This window comes from Bos javanicus, chromosome 7 (genome assembly GCF_032452875.1).
Source record: "Bos javanicus breed banteng chromosome 7, ARS-OSU_banteng_1.0, whole genome shotgun sequence".
Lineage (NCBI taxonomy): Eukaryota > Metazoa > Chordata > Mammalia > Artiodactyla > Bovidae > Bos > Bos javanicus.
The window spans coordinates 95,009,838-95,027,631 of record NC_083874.1 but is presented as its reverse complement, the minus strand read 5'-3'; the positions used below and the strand labels follow the sequence as shown (position 1 = coordinate 95,027,631).

Here is a 17,794-nt window from a genome sequence, read left to right as displayed (position 1 = left end):
GATTTCCCAGGTAAGAATACTGGAGTGAGTTGCCATTTCCTTCTCCAGGGGATCTTCCTGACCCAGAGATCGAACTCATGTCCCCTAAGTCTCCTACATTGGTAGGCGGGTTCTTTACCACTAGCACCATCTGGGAAGTCCAAAAATGTCTATTATGCCCTCTTTAACTTGTAATTTGACATTTGATAACATTGCTAAATTATTTCAACATATTTTAAAGGCCCAGGACATTGAATTGTTCAAATGTCTTTGCCAATGAAAACATGGAAGACCAACTCATCTTTTTCAAGTAATTAAAAATAGTAAAAACTAGGGTTCAAGTTTCAGTCTGGCTAAGTTCAAAATCTGGCTTCTTAATTTACTAATTTTATGACCCTAACCTCTCTACACTTTAGTTTTCCCACCTATAAAAAGAAAGAAAAAAAAAAAAATCCTCTGTGTAATGCTGTCTTGGGGATTCAGAGAGATAATTTACAGCGTGTTTTGCATGATTTGCGACACAAAGAAATGAACAAATGATTACTGTAATTCTGAGGAGATGAAAGATGTTTAGAATACCATAATTTGAATACCTATAAACATGACAGCTTTTATATACTACCTTGGTTTCAGGAAACATTTAAGGTAGCTTACAAAGATATTTGAAATACAAAGTCACTAAATCAAAATGTGAACACAAAAAGACAGTAAAAACGATGGGATTTATTTTAAAGGGGCAAAATGTCAGAAAAGATGAGCTTCATCAGTTTTATACAGTATGATTCCTAAGATAGAACAATTACTTAGGAAAATAAATCAATAATTAGCTGAGACTAAAACAAAACAGGAATTTTTTTTTCAAGAGTCTTCCAAAAGAGGACAACAAAGAATGAAAACTATCTTCAACAATATCCTTACAAGAGATAAATTTCACAGACTTTCTCAGTACAGACTCCCCATCAAATTGCAGTGACACATTTTTTAAATAAAATCAAAAATCCCATACTAAGCAACCAGACGTACTTTTTGAATTTGATAAATTAATTACATAATAGACTTTGTGCTGGGTTTGCAAAGAATTCCCCCACGGCACTATTCCTACATAAAACAGAGTAATGAATCTCACCTCAGATAAAGCCCACCACCCTCTGTACTCATCTTTCTGGAAGAGGGGGCACTCATGGAGAAAGGAGAAAGCAGGTGCTTTTGCCATTAAATAGTTTAAATGAGAGGCGATATCTCTGTGAGGGAGGCAAATATCATGCCAGGGATCAAGGTTGTAAGAACGCTGTTGAATTTAAGCTTTGTCATTTCACCGTGGTTGTTAAACTCTGCTTTCTCTTAGGAAGTAATATCAGAACTCCGAAAATGAAAGGGGCAACAAATTAGGAAGATGCCTTCCCCAGCACTGCCAGTCTGGAAAGGAGGAAAGAAGAGAAGGGGAAGAAAGGGGGAATCCTGAGGAGTAGATACAGAAATAGTCCTCAGGGTCCCTCCCGTAATTCCTGGCCAACGGCATACCGATGCCAAAGAAAAAAGAAAAGAAAAGTAGAGCTACTTCATAGACAGAGAGTAATATCTGACCTTTACTGAGTGCTAATTGAGCGCTTTAAGCTAAGTATACCATTTCAAGCTCATAACAACCTTATGAAAGTGTGAAAGTGAAAGTGTTAGTCACTCAGTCGTATCTGACTCTTTGCGACCCCCATGGACTGTAGTCCACCAGGCTCCTCTGTCCATGGAATTCTCCAGGCAAGAACACTGGAACAGTTTGCCATTCCCTTCTCCAGGGGATCTTACCAATCCATGGATAGAACCTGGGTCTCCTGCATTGCGGGCAGATTCTTTACCATCTGAGCCACCAGGGAAACCCAACAACCTTAAGAGGGAAGTACTTTTATTATTATTACCTTTCTGCTTTTGACGCGAAAGTCAAATCTTTTGCCAGCACTTCCACACAGCTTGCAAATGGCAAAACCAAGAGTCAACACCAAACTAGTCAGTCTAACCCCAAAGCTCTCTCATAAAGCTTCCCATCAGATGAAAACTCCACTCACACACGTGACCCAGTGTCTCACCATCTAAGTTAGCTTTGAACTTTAAAGAGCTAATTGCCCCACCACTGAGGGAAATCATTGAGGTCACTGTAAATAAGAAACTGCAATTATTCATATCTATCCATAAAATATGACATTTTATAAAGCTCTTAATCACTGGGCTAGTGACTCAAAATTTCATTCTCTAAATTTAAGGGCACTTTAGGTACCATGTAAAATGTTAAGCAAAAGCCAAACATCATCTTAAAGGCTGCAAAATCCTCCTAGTTAACCTACGGTCTCAGAACAATCTACATAGAATCAGAGCCCGATTTGGTAAGATACGGACAGTTGCGATGCCCAGAAACTGTCACATCTTTGTGACATTTTGTTTTAAGAATGGGGATAGTCCTTTAAAATTAAACAAGGGAGAAAAGAACATAACTATGTAAGACTAGTCATTAAAGTCAGTTGATGTCCTATTCAAACATCAAAGCACAGTGTAAGCAAGGGGATAGGATATAAAATAAAATGAGACTGAGATAACTTTACCGATATCTTCAGTACACATAATCATGCACTAATAGCTGCCGTAACTGTCAGTTTTGTGAAACAATTCCCATTGTTTTGTTACCACTCATAACTTGTCTAACATTTATATGAGATCAACATTCAAAGGGCTTATTGTTGATATTAAGAAATACAAATATGAACTACTATCCATTTGCTCATTAAGCAAATAACCATGCATGATGCTCCTTGTCTAAAGGTACCAGGCACTTCCTATAGGAAAAGAATGTAAAGTGGAATATGGGACAAGTACGGTCTCTATGGTCTCTACCCTTAAAGAGTTTACACATTTAAATGAAAAAAATTTGAAGGTTATAATGAATTCCGGTTAAATTTGAGTCAGCCCTATAGTTGGGTATATACTTGAAAATATTTAAAATTAAAGAGTATAAAAAAGGAAAAGGAATAAAAAATGTTTAAAGATTTGACATTAGGTCATTTAGAGCAAAACAGAAGACTATGGTTTCCTTTAAGTTAATAATAAGCTTTTTAAAAAAAAATAATAAGTTTTTATGGTAACAATAAGCTTTATATTAATAAAAATTTTTAAGAAATGGGAAGAGTTTGGTCTGAACACACATAAGGACAACCTTGTTAATCAGGATGAGTACATTGTGGGGGGGAAGACATAATACTTTCCAGATATAAGATTCTGAGAACTCAATCAACCAGTCAAATAAATATTTCTTGTATTATTGAAAGTACCAACTAGAAAAATTACTCACCGAAAGTGGAGGCAGCTGAATAGAACCAGAGGCCTTCATACTCTGAGAGGAGAAAAAAAGAGACCTTGAAACAGGCAAAGCAGTGCTGGGATGGGGAAATTAAGCAAACAATTTTAAGAAAGAAACAGCCCATTTTTTTAATGTTTACAAAACTTAAATAAGATTTTTAATGTACAAGGATTCACAAAAGCATCTCTCAATTCTCCGCATTCGGGAGTTAAATGGGTACATCAGCCTAATAATTCAGAAGACATTCCATTATGTTGAATTTGCTCTTTAAACTACTTTGTAATCTGGGAGCACATATCAACCTCCAGGGACCCCCATTGTGAATACAAACTTGGAATAAGCCAACAACTGTCTAATCCACCAAGTAAACAATTCTCAAGGTAGCCCACAGTTGATTTTTCCATTATGCTGAACTTCAATTTTGGAAAATAGCTACTTAAAAAAAAAACTTAAATTCATGCCAAAAATGTAAAGGTGTCAGAAGCTTGATTTCTGAATTCCCCATCAGTATTTTTTAAGAGCTTTTGCTTTTTTTAAATTAATTAGTTAATTTGGCTACCTGGGGTCTTAGTTGCAGCATGGGGGACCTCTGTTGTGGCAAGTGAACTCTCCATCTGTGACGCGGGCTCAATAGTTGTGGCTTGGTTACTCCAGGGCATGTGGGAGCTTAGTTTTCTGACCGAGGATCAAACCCACATCCCCTGTGTGAAAAGGCAGATTCTTAACCACTGGAGCACCAGGGAAGTCCCCTTGCATCAGGATTTTAACAGTATAGACCAACAAGCTTTTAGAAAGGAAGTCTTTCATTAGAAATTAATAATGTGTTCATTATGCCCACCACATGGCTAGTAAAACAGGAAAATGGGCCTAAGAGTCAGAATAAAGAATGATGAATAGTCTCTTAATCTCCAGGCTTTTCTGCCTCCTGACTTCATAGAGATGTGGTAAGAACATGCTAAAATAATCAATACGATTATTGTTTATTATAAAGTTATTCAAATTCAAGGATCTATTACTATAAGCTTAAAGCTCAACATTCAGAAAATGAAGATCATGGCATCCGGTCCCACCACTTCATGGGAAATAGATGGGGAAACAGTGGAAATGTTTTTAATGTACAAGGATTCACAAAAGCATCTCTCAATCCTCCCCATTCGGGAGTTAAATGGGTACATCAGCCTAATAATTCAGAAGACATTCCATTATGTTGAATTTGCTCTTTAAACTACTTTGTAATCTGGGAGCACATATCAACCTCCAGGGACCCCCATTGTGAATACAAACTTGGAATAAGCCAACAACTGTCTAATCCACCAAGTAAGCAATTCTCAAAGTAGCCCACAGTTGATTTTTCCATTATGCTGAACTTCAATCTTGGAAAATAGCTATTTTCTGTTTCTGTTTTCAATTTTGGAAAACAGAGTTGGTGATGGACAGGGAGGCCTGGCGTGCTGCGATTCATGGGGGTCGCAAAGAGTCGGACACGACTGAGCGACTGATATGATCTGATCTTCCAAAGAAATCCCAGGGCCAATCTCCTTCAGAATGGACTGGTTGGATCTCCTTGCAGTCCAAGGGACTCTCAAGAGTCTTCTCCAACACCACAGTTCAAAAGCATCAATTCTTCGGCACTCAGCCTTCTTCACAGTCCAACTCTCACATCCATACATGACCACAGGAAAAACCATAGCCTTGACTAGATGAACTTTTGTTGGCAAAGTAATGTCTCTGCTTTTGAGTATGCTATCTAGCTTGGTCATAACTTTCCTTCCAAGAAGTAAGCGTCTTTTAATTTCATGGCTGCAGCCACCATCTGCAGTGATTTTGGAGCCCAGAAAAATAAAGTCTGACACTGTTTCCACTGTTTCCCCATCTATTTCCCATGAAGTGGTGGGACCGGATGCCATGATCTTCGTTTTCTGAATGTTGAGCTTTAAGCCAACTTTTTCACTCTCCACTTTCACTTTCATCAAGAGGCTTTTGAGTTCCTCTTCACTTTCTGCCATAAGGGTGATGTCATCTGCATATCTGAGGTTATTGATATTTCTCCTGGCAATCTTGATTCCAGTTTGTGTTTCTTACAGTCCAGCGTTTCTCATGATGTACTCTGCATAGAAGTTAAATAAACAGGGTGACAATATACAGCCTTGACGAACTCCTTTTCCTATTTGGAACCAGTCTGTTGTTCCATGTCCAGTTCTAACTGTTGCTTCCTGACCTGCATACAAATTTCTCAAGAGGCAGATCAGGTGGTCTGGTATTCCCATCTTTTTCAGAATTGTCCACAGTTGATTGTGATCCACACAGTCAAAGGCTTTGGCATAGTCAATAAAGCAGAAATAGATGTTCGCATAATATATGTATCCTAAGAACTTCTAAATGGCATAATGAGAACAGAATATCAGTAGTAATAGATGCCATTTATATAGGTCAAAAAGATAAGATTATAGTAACAAACCACTCCATTAGTTCAGTTAATTCATATTAAGCAGGTATAGAGCACCTACTATGTGCTGGGCACTGTGCAAGGCTCTGAGGATGGAAAAATGAATACGAATGGGCCCTGCAATCTGGAACTTACAACTGCACCACTGACTACAAATGTACATTATCATAAATAATGAAAAAAATATCACCATCTGGATAGTTACTTTATTTGACCTCACACGTATAAGAACATTTATTGAAGCTGACACAAAATAAAAGTGGAAAATTGATGCTGCATCTGAATATCCATTTAAAACCTGCAGAACAAATTCCACTTTCATAAATGTGTAAACTTGACTAAAACAAAAAAGCAAACAATGCTCCCCTTTCTCTGCCTCCCCCACCCAAAAAACCCCAGTAAGTCTTGCTTCAAGGTTTGTATAGTGGCCTTATCTCTTCAGCTGATACATGGAGATGAAGGCTGAGAGCCAACTGTCTACCGCCCATTAATGGGGCTCCATACTTATTTGCTTGGATATGCAGGCACAACAGAGCCATCCCTGGCCCCAGCTGGTTTTGATTGGAATAGCAGGTTTCAAACAAGATGGACTTGACCTTAACTAAAATATTGTCAGTACCATTTTATTATTTTATTAAAAAAAAATTTAGAAATTCAAAATGCTCTTGAGCTCTGGGAATTCACAATCCAAGGAAGAACTCTGAACTCCAGAGTTGAGTTCTAAAGGAAAAATGAAAGTATCTCAGCATTTCAAAACTGCTGAAACTCAGAAAGGAAAGGTCTCATCATGTTATAAGGAAGTTATTAGGCAGTATTCTCCCAAGTTTGCAGCGAAACCTTTCCTCTACTTCTGACAAGAAAAACACAATCTAGCAGTTCTCCAAAACTAAAAAAGGGTAGCTTCTCAAAATTTATACTTCTGCTTTTGTGATTATTTTTCCTAACTAAATTAAAACTGACCGAGGAGATTTTGAAAGAATCCATTATTCAACAGTGTCCTATAATCATAGGAGTTCTCTTCAATCACTGAAATAACTTAAATACTTAGAAATTATGATCAAAACCATTTGAAGCCCTGCCAACCTAAAGAGACACAATTCTGCAGTAGGAAAAGAAAATTAGAATGCTTAATTGCAAAGGGAAGAAAAGAAATAGTCTGACTGAAAGAATAGACTAAATTTAGATTAGAATTATATTTATCTTTTTGTCACAGTACTAAAACCATTTGGTCTAATTGGTGTGTGCTGGGAAGGGGGGCGTGTGAAGAGGATGGAGGGATCAAACATCTTACTAAGCATAGTCCCTTCTTATGTCCTTGCTGCCACTCCAAGGAGTGTTCCTGGGAACACTGCGTTGACAGTCCATGTCTGCCTCGCCAGGCAAGCACACACACATTTCCCTATCCTGGAATCTGTGCCTCTAAGAGAACTAATAACATGATCCCACTCTACTTACACTTCAATTGAACTTGCAAATGAAATTTGCAGACTAGGAGGATCAATTGTATTTCTTGGCTTGCTTCAATCTGAGAGCTTCACCTCCACAATGCTGACTATGTCAACCTGCTGAAACTAATCTGAGCCTTTCTTTAAGCAAGTTCCATCCTGATCAGGTTGCCATTAATGTTTGTTTTGTTTTCCATCAAAATGAATATAAGCTCAATACTAGGTGGAGTTAGTCCCCATGACTGTCACAAACCAGTAGTTTCAACAAGAGTGAAATCATGAAAGGATTAGATTCTGATGACTCTGTCCTTTCTAATAGTTAAAGCAGCTAGGCTCAACAGCAAAAACAAATATTTACTATGTGCCTATTCTGTGCCATGCACCATGCTACATACTAAGTATTCAAGTCAAATAAAACATAACTGCTTTCCCAAGGAGCACGTCATTCATTCAACAAATTAATATGCCAAGGATTATTCTATATGGTGAGGATACTGAAGTGAATGCTATGTGCCCTTGCAAAGCCTATAGTCCATCAAGCATTTCGGCCTTAACCTGGAGTGAAGTGGGCAACCATTGGAAGGTTCTGAGCAGAGAAATGACCTGATTTGACTTAGAAATGTTTTAGCAGATGCATATAAAGCAGATACATACATCTGCCTTAATTGGTGAAGAGGCTACTAGAGCATTTTAGGCAAGAGATGGTATGGAATGTGGAACAGACTAGTGCAGTAGCGGGGAAGTGGTGAGACAGGGTCCATCAGTTAGAGCTCTCTGATTATATGCAAGAGAAAAACATGCAACCAAAAACAGAGAGAAAGAAAAGAAAAGAAAATGAAACAGAATATTGGGGAATTTCCTGAAACTGACAAGGAGCCTTGAAGAACCAGACTTAGGAACTGGACAGGAATAAGGCTAGAAACTATGACCATCAGAGCAATACTCCTGGAGTGCATGAGCTTTAACTGTTGCTTCTGACTTTGTACCACTCTGCTCAAGATTCAAATAACCAGGCGACTTCAGCTTTCTAAGTTTCAGTCACATGCCCATTTATTGGCACATACCCAGCAATATGCCTCTTGAGAAACCTGTATGCAGGTCAGGAAGCAACAGAACTGGACATGGAACAACAGACTGTTTCCAAATAGGAAAAGGAGTATGTCAAGGATGTACATTGTCACCCTGCTTATTTAACTTATATGCAGAGTACATCATGAGAAACACTGGGCTGGATGAAGCATAAGCTGGAATCAAGATTGCCGGGAGAAATATCAATAGCCTCAGATATGCAGATGACACCACCCTTATGGCAGAAAGTGAAAAGGAACTAAAAAGCCTCTTGATGAAAGTGAAAGAGGAGAGTAAAAATGTTGGCCTAAAGCTCAACATTCAGAAACTAAGATCATGGCATCCGGTCCCATCACTTCATGGCAAATAGATGGGGAAACAGTGGAAACAGTGGCTGACTTTATTTTTCTGGGCTCCAAAATCACTGCAGATGGTGATTGCAGCCATGAAATTAAAAGACGCTTACTCCTTGGAAGGAAAGTTATGACCAACCTAGACAACACATTAAAAAGCAGAGACATTGCTTTGCCAACAAAGGTCCATCTAGTCAAGGCTATGGTTTTCCAGTAGTCATGTATAGATGTGAGAGCTGGACTATAAAGAAAGCTGAGCGCCAAAGAATTGATGATTTTGAAGTGTGGTGTTGGAGAAGACTCTTGAGAGTCCCTTGAACAGCAAGGAGATCCAACCAGCCCATCCTAGGGGAGATCAGTCCTGGGTGTTCGTTGGAAGCACTGATGTTGAAGCTGAAACTCCAATACTTTGGCCACCTGATGCAAAGAGCTGACTCATTTGAAAAGACCCTGATGCTGGGAAAGATTGAGGGCAGGAGGAGAAGGGGATGACAGAGGACGAGATGGTTGATGGCATCACTGACTCAATGGACATGAGTTTGGGTAAACTCAGGGAGCTGGTGATGGACAGGGAGGCCTGGCGTGCTGCGGTTCATAGGGTCACAGAGTCAGACACGACTGAGCGACTGTACTGAACTCAGCAATAGAGACTAAGAACCAAGCTTTATTTACCATCAGACCCAGATTCCCAAGTTGCATTACATGGGAGAGAGACAACAGGCCAAAAGGAAATCAGGATGCTATTAGGAAGGACAGATGAACACCAGGAAACCTAGCCGACAAGGCAATTTATGTCTGATGGATAAACGCAGAATTACAGACAAAAGATAGCTCAAAATAAAAGTGGTCTCATAAATCGACACATACTTTTCAGCAAAAAGGTATTTTCAGTAAAATTGTCATTTTACTCTTTCTAGATATAAAGATAACCCTGGTACTCAACAGACTATGGTGGAGATTATTTAGCTGTCAAGCGGTCACATGAAGGTTTTTGCTTAAAAGGTCCTAAATGTCTAGATAAAACATTTTGAAAGAAATTTCATTTTTTTAAGCCAGACAATACATAACACATGTATAGCTTTCTCTCAGAAGAATCAAAGGATGTATATTTAAATCAGTATATTTGAATTTGAATTATAGGGTAACTTTGTGAATTACTGACTGTAAATAGCTGAATAAAGGTCCAAATATATACTTTTAAATCATTCTTTTCACTCTTTCTAGGTAACTCCTACTCTTAGAACAGGAAACAGACATGGGAAACATGCTAACGTCATTCATTCTCTTATCTTACTTTCTCATGTCTATTTCCTGTGCAAAAGAAAAGAACTTATCTAGAGAGTGAAAAGAACGATTTTAAAATAATATGTTTGGATCGGAATATGTAAAACCTTACAGATCATGTCTCCAGAGGACAGGCTGGTGATATGAGACTTTAGACATCCCAAGGGGGCAGCCAATGCTCCAATCTAGTCACCCTTGCCATGTCAGAATGCAGCTCCAGAGATGCCAGACTTTCCGATTTTTCAAAAGAAGCTGAGATTCTAGATTTTTACATGAAACCTCTAGATTTTTAAATGCTGGAAATTTTAGTTTGGGTTTTGTTGTTCTTGTTGTTGGTGTGGTTTTTTGTTTGTTTTTCAGTTTTTGAATAGTCTATAGGTAAAATAAAAACCTAAATTTAGGTGACCTCTGTTCTTCATTGCATCAAGGTGTGGTCAAACCTTAACAGAGATAAGCAGATGCCTGCATTTCTTTTCTTTCTGTTTCCAAAATTAACAACCACAATTCTTTCTTCCCTTCATGGGAACCAGATGTGGACTTGGCAAAGACATGGATTCCCCAAGAACTCCTTTCATACTCCAGCTGCAACCAAAATGATCAATGCTTTCAGAACAATTTCAGGATGACATGTTCGATGAAGATTTGGAAGCACCAACTCACTGCTCCCTGGATAATGTCCAGAACCACAAAGGGAGTGAACGGCTTCAGGGTGAGACAGCCATGTTGACTGGGACACGTGCAGAGGAACACAGGTCATCTAAACGAGGAACTCGAGAAATGAAGCAACTGAACCTAAGGAAAAAAATATGCTGAAATAGGACCTGGGGGAGGGGTGGCGGGTGGTGGTGGGGAAGGTCACAGTAGAAAGGAAGCCCTTTCTAATTTCTCAACCCCCACTTTCTTCCTTAGCACATCTCCCTAGGTCTTTTAGCTGCTTGCATTGGCTTCTTTTGTCAGTTGGGCACCGTAAACAATCTCATGCAAGACACGAGGGACAAAATATATATATGTGTGAATTTCTAAGAGAAATTGCCTGAGAAGAAATTTTTATGGAATGTGCTCAGAGAATTGGTTAGTCAGTAGAGATTCATGTAAATATTTTTAAAAGTATTCATAAGTGACTTAATCCACACAAGCAGACTTCCTTTTGCATTTTTCTCTCAGAACAGTGGAAGCTTTATTCACCAACTCCACGTGAAAGAAACATATTTTTTTTCCTCTCGTGGTTAAGGATCTGTAGAATCATTTCCTTTCTACAATGCAAACTTGGTACATGACTTACCCACTTACTTCAGGTGGATGACAAACCACAATCATGAGAGGGAACGATAGGGCAGTGCTCTGAGAAAGTGCTTTTCATCCTCTCAAAACATTCACAAGCATTAACCAATTAATGGGTGAGTGAAGTCAGCCTTTTTTTAATAAACAAATGAGAAAACTGAAGATATTTAAAAGCTTTCCCTACAAAGAGATTCAGTGTCTGAGTCTGAATTAGAACTTGGACCTTCCTAACATTAGCAGTTCAGAGATTCAACTCATGTAAACATTTGAAAGGTCAGCTGTTCATCAAATACTTTTCCAACTACAGCAAATGTATCCTTATTAAGTTTCTTTTGCAAAAGTTCCAAGGTGCTGAATACTCATCCATTGCCACCAATAATTAACAATCCAAAACAACCTAAACACAGAGAATTTTTTGTTGGCATTTTGAAACTTCAGACTATCTTAGGAACAGAGTGTGTGGGAGTGGTTTTGGGCAAAAGGCAGGCTAGGAAAAAAGACATCAGCTGAAAAGTTTTCCTGAGACTGGTCCTTCCCTGTTTCAAATAGGTTTGCAGCAAGAAGAAAAGTGTTTGTTCTCTTTAAATAAAAACTTTATGCTTCCTGGAAATGGGCAGAAAAGGAAAAACCAAGCAAAACAATATCACTTGGCCTAATATTTAGAAAATTCAACAAAACTTGGAGTCCTAAGTACAGTCATCCTTATCCTAGCTAGTTAACTTTGATTCAAACATATCTCTCCACCCAAAGTTTAAAGATGTTTTAAAATTTCTTAACTACCATATCTACCGTGAGCAATTTTCTTCTCATTTTTTCTACACTACTCACTGGTAAAGAAACTGCCTGCCAATGCAGGAGACACATTTCCCTAGTCCAGGAAAATCCTACATGCTACGGAGCAACTAAACCTGTTCACGAAAGCTATCGAGATTGTGCTCGTGAGCCCACAAGCCACGACGACGAAAGCCTGTGCACCCTGGAGCCTGTGTTCAGCAACGAGAGGAGCCACTGCGGCGAGAAGCCTGCACAGCGCAACTGGAGAGTGGCCTGTGCAGCGACGGAGACCCAGCACAGCCAAATAAACATATACAGTTTTTTAATTAAAAAATAATGAAAAGAGGACCCCAGTGAAAGCATTTCTATTGAGAGAGTTTCAACCTCTACGTCAGACTCAAGATTAACATGAAATGACAGCAGACCTAAGTGCAAAAAAAATTGGCCTTCTCGAAGAAAATCCTTGTGTCGCTGAGTTAGAAAAATATTTTTTTGAACAAGACACAAAAGTGCAAAATAGAAAAAAATGGATAAAATGAATCAAAATGTGAAAGGTTTGCTCTTCAAAGGGCACAATTAGGAAAATGAAAATGCAAGCCACAGATTATGAGAAAACATTTGCAAACCATGTATTTAACAAAAGATTATATTAACAGTATTTTTTCTTTTGAAAAGATATATATATATATATATAAATCAATAAGAAAAGGATACTCTAAATTTTTTAAATGAACAAAAGATGTGAACAATCACAGAAAATATCAAATGGCCAACAGACCGAGAAAAGATGTTCAACATCACTAGTCATCAAGAAAATGCAAACTAAAGCCACAATGAGCTACTAGAATAGCTAATGTTAATAAGACTGACAACGTCAAATAATGTCAAGACAGAATCAACCAGAACTCTATCAACTCTAGTACGTTGCTGCGGGAGATACAGAAGAGTATTCCAAGTACAGCCACTTGGAAAACAGTGTGGCGGGATAGTATAAAGTTAAACATAGATTTACCATGTAGACCAGCACCCCTGTTCCTACATATTTAACCAAGAGAAACGAAAGCATATTTCCACAAAGACTTGTACATGAATATTCATAGCAGCACTATTCATAATAATCAAAACTGGAAACAACACAAATGTTCACTAACTACTGAATGGGTAAGTAAGCACGGTATAGCTATAATATGAAGCACTCCATATCAATAAGAAAGGAAAACTGCTGATAAAAATAACAACACTGATAAATCTCAAAGGCTTTAGGCTGAGCAAAGCTATCCAGATACAACAGCCTACCATATCATATGATCCCATTTATATGGCATTCTGGAAGAAGTAAAACTATAGAGACAGAAAATAGATCAATGGTTGCCTGGACCCAGGGGTCAGAGAAGAAGATCAACTACAAAGAGGCACAAGGGTCCTTTCTAGGATGATGGAATTTTTCTATATCTTGACAGTGTGAGGATTTTGCAACTACACATAATTACCAAAATTCATCCAACTGTACACTCAAATGAGAAAGTTTATTATATGTCAGTTATATTTCAATAAAGCTAAAAAAGGAAACCTCAGAAAAGGCAATGGCAACCCACTCCAATACTCTTGCCTGGAAAATCCCATGGACGGAGGAGCCTAGTGGGCTGCAGTCCATGGGGTCGCTAAGGGTCAGACACAACTGAGCAACTTCACTTTCACTTTTCACTTTCATACATTGGAGAAGGAAATGGCAACCCACTCCAATGTTCTTGCCTGGAGAATCCCAGGGACGGGGGAGCCTGGTGGGCTGCCGTCTATGGGGTCGCACAGAGTCGGACACGACTGAAGCGACTTAGCAGCAGCAGCAGCAAAAAAGGAAACCTCAGTGTTAGGAAATCTTTATTTATTCCTGCCGTTTGACAAAATCTTGCTTTTAGAAATAATCTGAATACTGATCATCACATTCACAGTACTTAGATCTGAGGTTTCCTTTCAGAAGGCACTCACTAGCCATTTCATGTCTATGATTTGTTTTGATATTGTTTCGAGATAACCAGACACCTCAGAAACTGAACAATGATTTGACTTGCTTATTTTTCATCTTCAGAACATTATTTTCTGAAGAAGACCTTACCTAAAGTCAATATAGTCACAGTATAATGAAATTCAGCAAGCATTTGTTTGGGCTCTGCTAAGTTTTAAATTCTGGAACCATACTGCCTAGGTTCAAATTACAGGTCTATGGCTTAGCAGCATGACCCTGGACGTTACTTAACCCTCTGTGTTTCAGTTCCTCATCTATAAAATGGAGATAATAGCAGCATCTACCTTATAGGCTTGTTCTGAGGATTAAATGAGTTAATCCATTAAAAGTGCTTAGAACAGTGTGTAGCACATAAACAAACACCCTGCCTTCACAATTATTACATGCAAGGTGCTAAAACTATGAGGGTAAGAAAGAGTTTGTTTTCATGGTTGCTGTTTGCTTGTCTTGATGAGCTCACAGTTCAGTGAAAAGACAGAGAACAAATTAATAATACATAATAAAAAGGAACACAAAGAGAGACATCGTTAAGTACTATGAGAACGTGGATGTGTGAGCAATCCATGAAGGAATTAAGGGAAGCTCTTGAAGGACCGCTACAAGCAGCAAACTTTGGGGAAAAAAATGGGGGTTCTCCAGACATCCCCCCTGAAAGTAGTACAAACAGTAGCTGTGGTCAAGCACTGAGGTCTGCTAGATGCTGCGCGCTGTGCTGTAAATCTGACACAGGCCATTTCTCTTGTAATTGTTGCAGTAACTCCATAAGCCAGATACTACAGTACCCATTTCACACTTGAGGAAACAGATTATGATCACTTCTCCAAGGTTACCAAATTAGTGCATGCCTTAAGCTAAAATCCAAACACAGCCTTTCAGACTCTGAAACCTGCTCAGAGAGAAAAAAAAACTTCAGCAAAGACTCAGGTGTCAAAGCTCACAGAATCGTAGGAAAGAGCAAAAAGCTCAGTGTGACACAGATAAGAGAACACAAATCAAACAAGGAAGCTGAGTGCTTTGAGGTACCGCAACTGGTTATCATGTCTCAGACAAGGAAATCCATTACTACTCCCAGACGGGATGTTTTCAAGGCCTACTTGCCAGTGGCTCAGATGGTAAAGAATCTGCCTGTAACGTGGGAGATCGGGGTTCAATCCCTGGGTCAGAGAGATCCCCTGGAGAAGGAACCGGCAACCCACTGGCCTGGAGAATCCCAGGGACAGAGAAGCCTGGCAGGCTAGAGTCCAAGGGAGTCACAAAGAGTCGGACACGACTGAGCAAATAACACGCACACTGCTTCAATAGACTTAGTAAGCATTTACTTTGCCAGATCTTAATATCAGTGGCAAAGGTTTCTTAAAGTGTGTTCCAGTGACGATCTGTGCCAAAGCCCCCTGGAAAATGTATTAGAAATACAAGTTTGCTAAGTACCACAGAAGCCTAAGGAATCAGAACCTGTTTGGTCTGGGCCCTGAACTTCCCTGTTGAACAATTTCCCCAGGTGTTTCTCATGCATAACAAAGTTTGAGAAGCCCTAAGAACTGTAGATTTACTGCTCAGAACCCAGCCTCCCAGTTCTCCCAGAGCCAAGCTCTCAAACTTCAGCGTGTGCATCCAAGTCACCTGGGAATCCTTCGAACATTCAGTCGACTGAAGGGGCGACAAGGGGCCCCAAGACTCCGCCAGTTGTTGCAGATGTCCCTGGCCCCCAGAGCACAGTGGAGTCACAGGATTGTAGAACTACCATCGGGATTTCTCTTCCCTTTCTACCCTCCCTCCTGCTCTTGCATTCATCTCCAGACTACTTTTTTTGCCTAGGTTTACTGCACCTTAAAACAACGTTCTGTTTATTGACCGTCTAAAAATGTTGTACCTTTGCCGAGAGGTCATGGTCAAACTGTTTTTATTTTCGTATAGTAGTTATTGAAAAACAGTACTTTTAATTAAAAAAAAAAAAGTTTCTTCGATATCTGGAATTGTTCACTGACATTCTAGGAAGACCTATGGAGTCTGGCTTGCAGTACATCAAATAGATTTCATGATGACAAAGGGTGTGTAAAACTGACCTTATCTTGTGTTACAATGCAGGTACAAGAGTTAGTCATGGGGTCCTATTAACATTTTTCATGTGTTCTTTTAAATAAAATAATGAAACATGAAGGACTGCCGTCTCTACAGTCATTAAGGATTGACTCAGGAAGAATCTTAGTCAGAATCAATCTCCTTATTCAGACCTTCAGGAACCTGAGCCCTCTGGTCTCCTGTGCAGACATGCTCTGGAAGCCTCTCCTTGCTGGCACTCCTGCGGAGAAGGAGCCATGTGAAACTGCCTGCCAATGCTGCAGCTCCCTGGCACCAGCAATGGCAAAAGCCGCTCTGGCTGAAAGGCGTCTTTTGCACTCAGGGTGAGGACGGCTGTTTTAGAAAATGGCTTTTTTCAGTTCCTAATGCTATTTTTCTACATGTTATCGTATTTTCAGTGCACTAATCCTTAATCCTTATGGAGAAGATCCTTTGTAAGACCTCACTTTGTATTTTTGCAGTGCCTCTTCTAATGGGCTCTGCTAAGTCTTTCCTAATGTGTGTCCATTAACTTGGACTCGTTCTTGGCTTTGTAACTCAGATGGTTACTTTATCTCTGTAGTTAAATCTCTCCCGTTTGTTGTTCCCACTTAATTTGGATGAATTAAATAGGCACTTTCATAAAGGTGCTACATTACCAGCTCTCTATAAAATAGGCCTGCATGCTGAGAATTCTCTGGAGACAGTCATCTTATTCAATTTGGTGTATGAAAAATAAGTTTTGGTCTGAAATCTCGTATCCTTGCCCTGAATTCTTAGTTCTAAGACTACAAAGAAATTAGAAATCAAATTACTAACACAGTTATTAAAGAACATGCTGTCAATAGAGACAAATCAATACTTTGAAAACTAAAATAAATACTCTTTTTAGTACTAGACAAGCCCTTCTAGATGGAGTTAAACATCTAGGCTCATGGGAAAAGACAAAGGGGATTCTAGGCAAATTTGGGAAATAAATATAGTTCAGCATTGAGGCCCTCCTATCTCCTTTTTCTCCTTCTCTCCTTACCCTTCACCCTAGCATCTCATTTATTTAATAACTTTTCTCAAATACAAACTATGCATCATATACTGTTAGGCTCTAAAGATGTAACTTTAAATAAATCAAATACAGTTCCTGCTCTCACAAAATTTATCACCCAATGGGAAATACAGGAAAAAGTAATGCAATATGGGCTTCTCAGTTGGCTCAGTGGTAAAGAATCTACCTGCCGGTGCAGGAGACACAGGTTTGATCCCTGGTTAAGGAAGATCCCCTGGAATAGGAAATGGCAACCCACTCCAGTATTCTTGCTGGGAAAATCCCATGGACAGAGGAGCCTGGCAGGCTACAGTCCGTGGGGTTGCAAAGAGTCAGACACAACTGGGCAACTGCACACACACACACCCACAATGACAATGTAGCGTGCTCCATTCTTGATTTAAAGTGGCCGTCAAGCAATCCCTGCCATGATTTGCTGTTTCCTGTCACTAATAGGTTTGGATCTACAAGGCTAGTATTAATACTTCTTCCTGGGCAGGATTCCTATGCCTTCAATTTGTGTTGATGACAGTAGGGGACACACTAGAGTCTGGATCATGTCATGTATTCCAGCTGACTTTTCCTTAGACAAGTTTCTCAGAATATTTAGCACACAATTGAGTTAATTTTTATATAAAAGAAGCTTTTACTAAACTAAAAACATAAATAAGAAGCTACTCATTAGCGTTGCTAATTATAAA

General features: G+C 39.2%; 1 long non-coding RNA gene across 2 annotated transcripts in view; it reads right to left on the bottom strand.

Moving 5' to 3' along the window:
* The window catches only part of LOC133251693 (uncharacterized), a 690,054-nt gene that overhangs the window by 510,582 nt on the left and 161,678 nt on the right, over nucleotides 1-17,794 (bottom strand). For both annotated transcript variants that reach the window (XR_009737739.1, XR_009737740.1), the window contains exon 4: nucleotides 3,311-3,352. This is a non-coding gene — a long non-coding RNA (uncharacterized LOC133251693). The remainder of the gene's footprint in view (nucleotides 1-3,310; nucleotides 3,353-17,794) is intronic.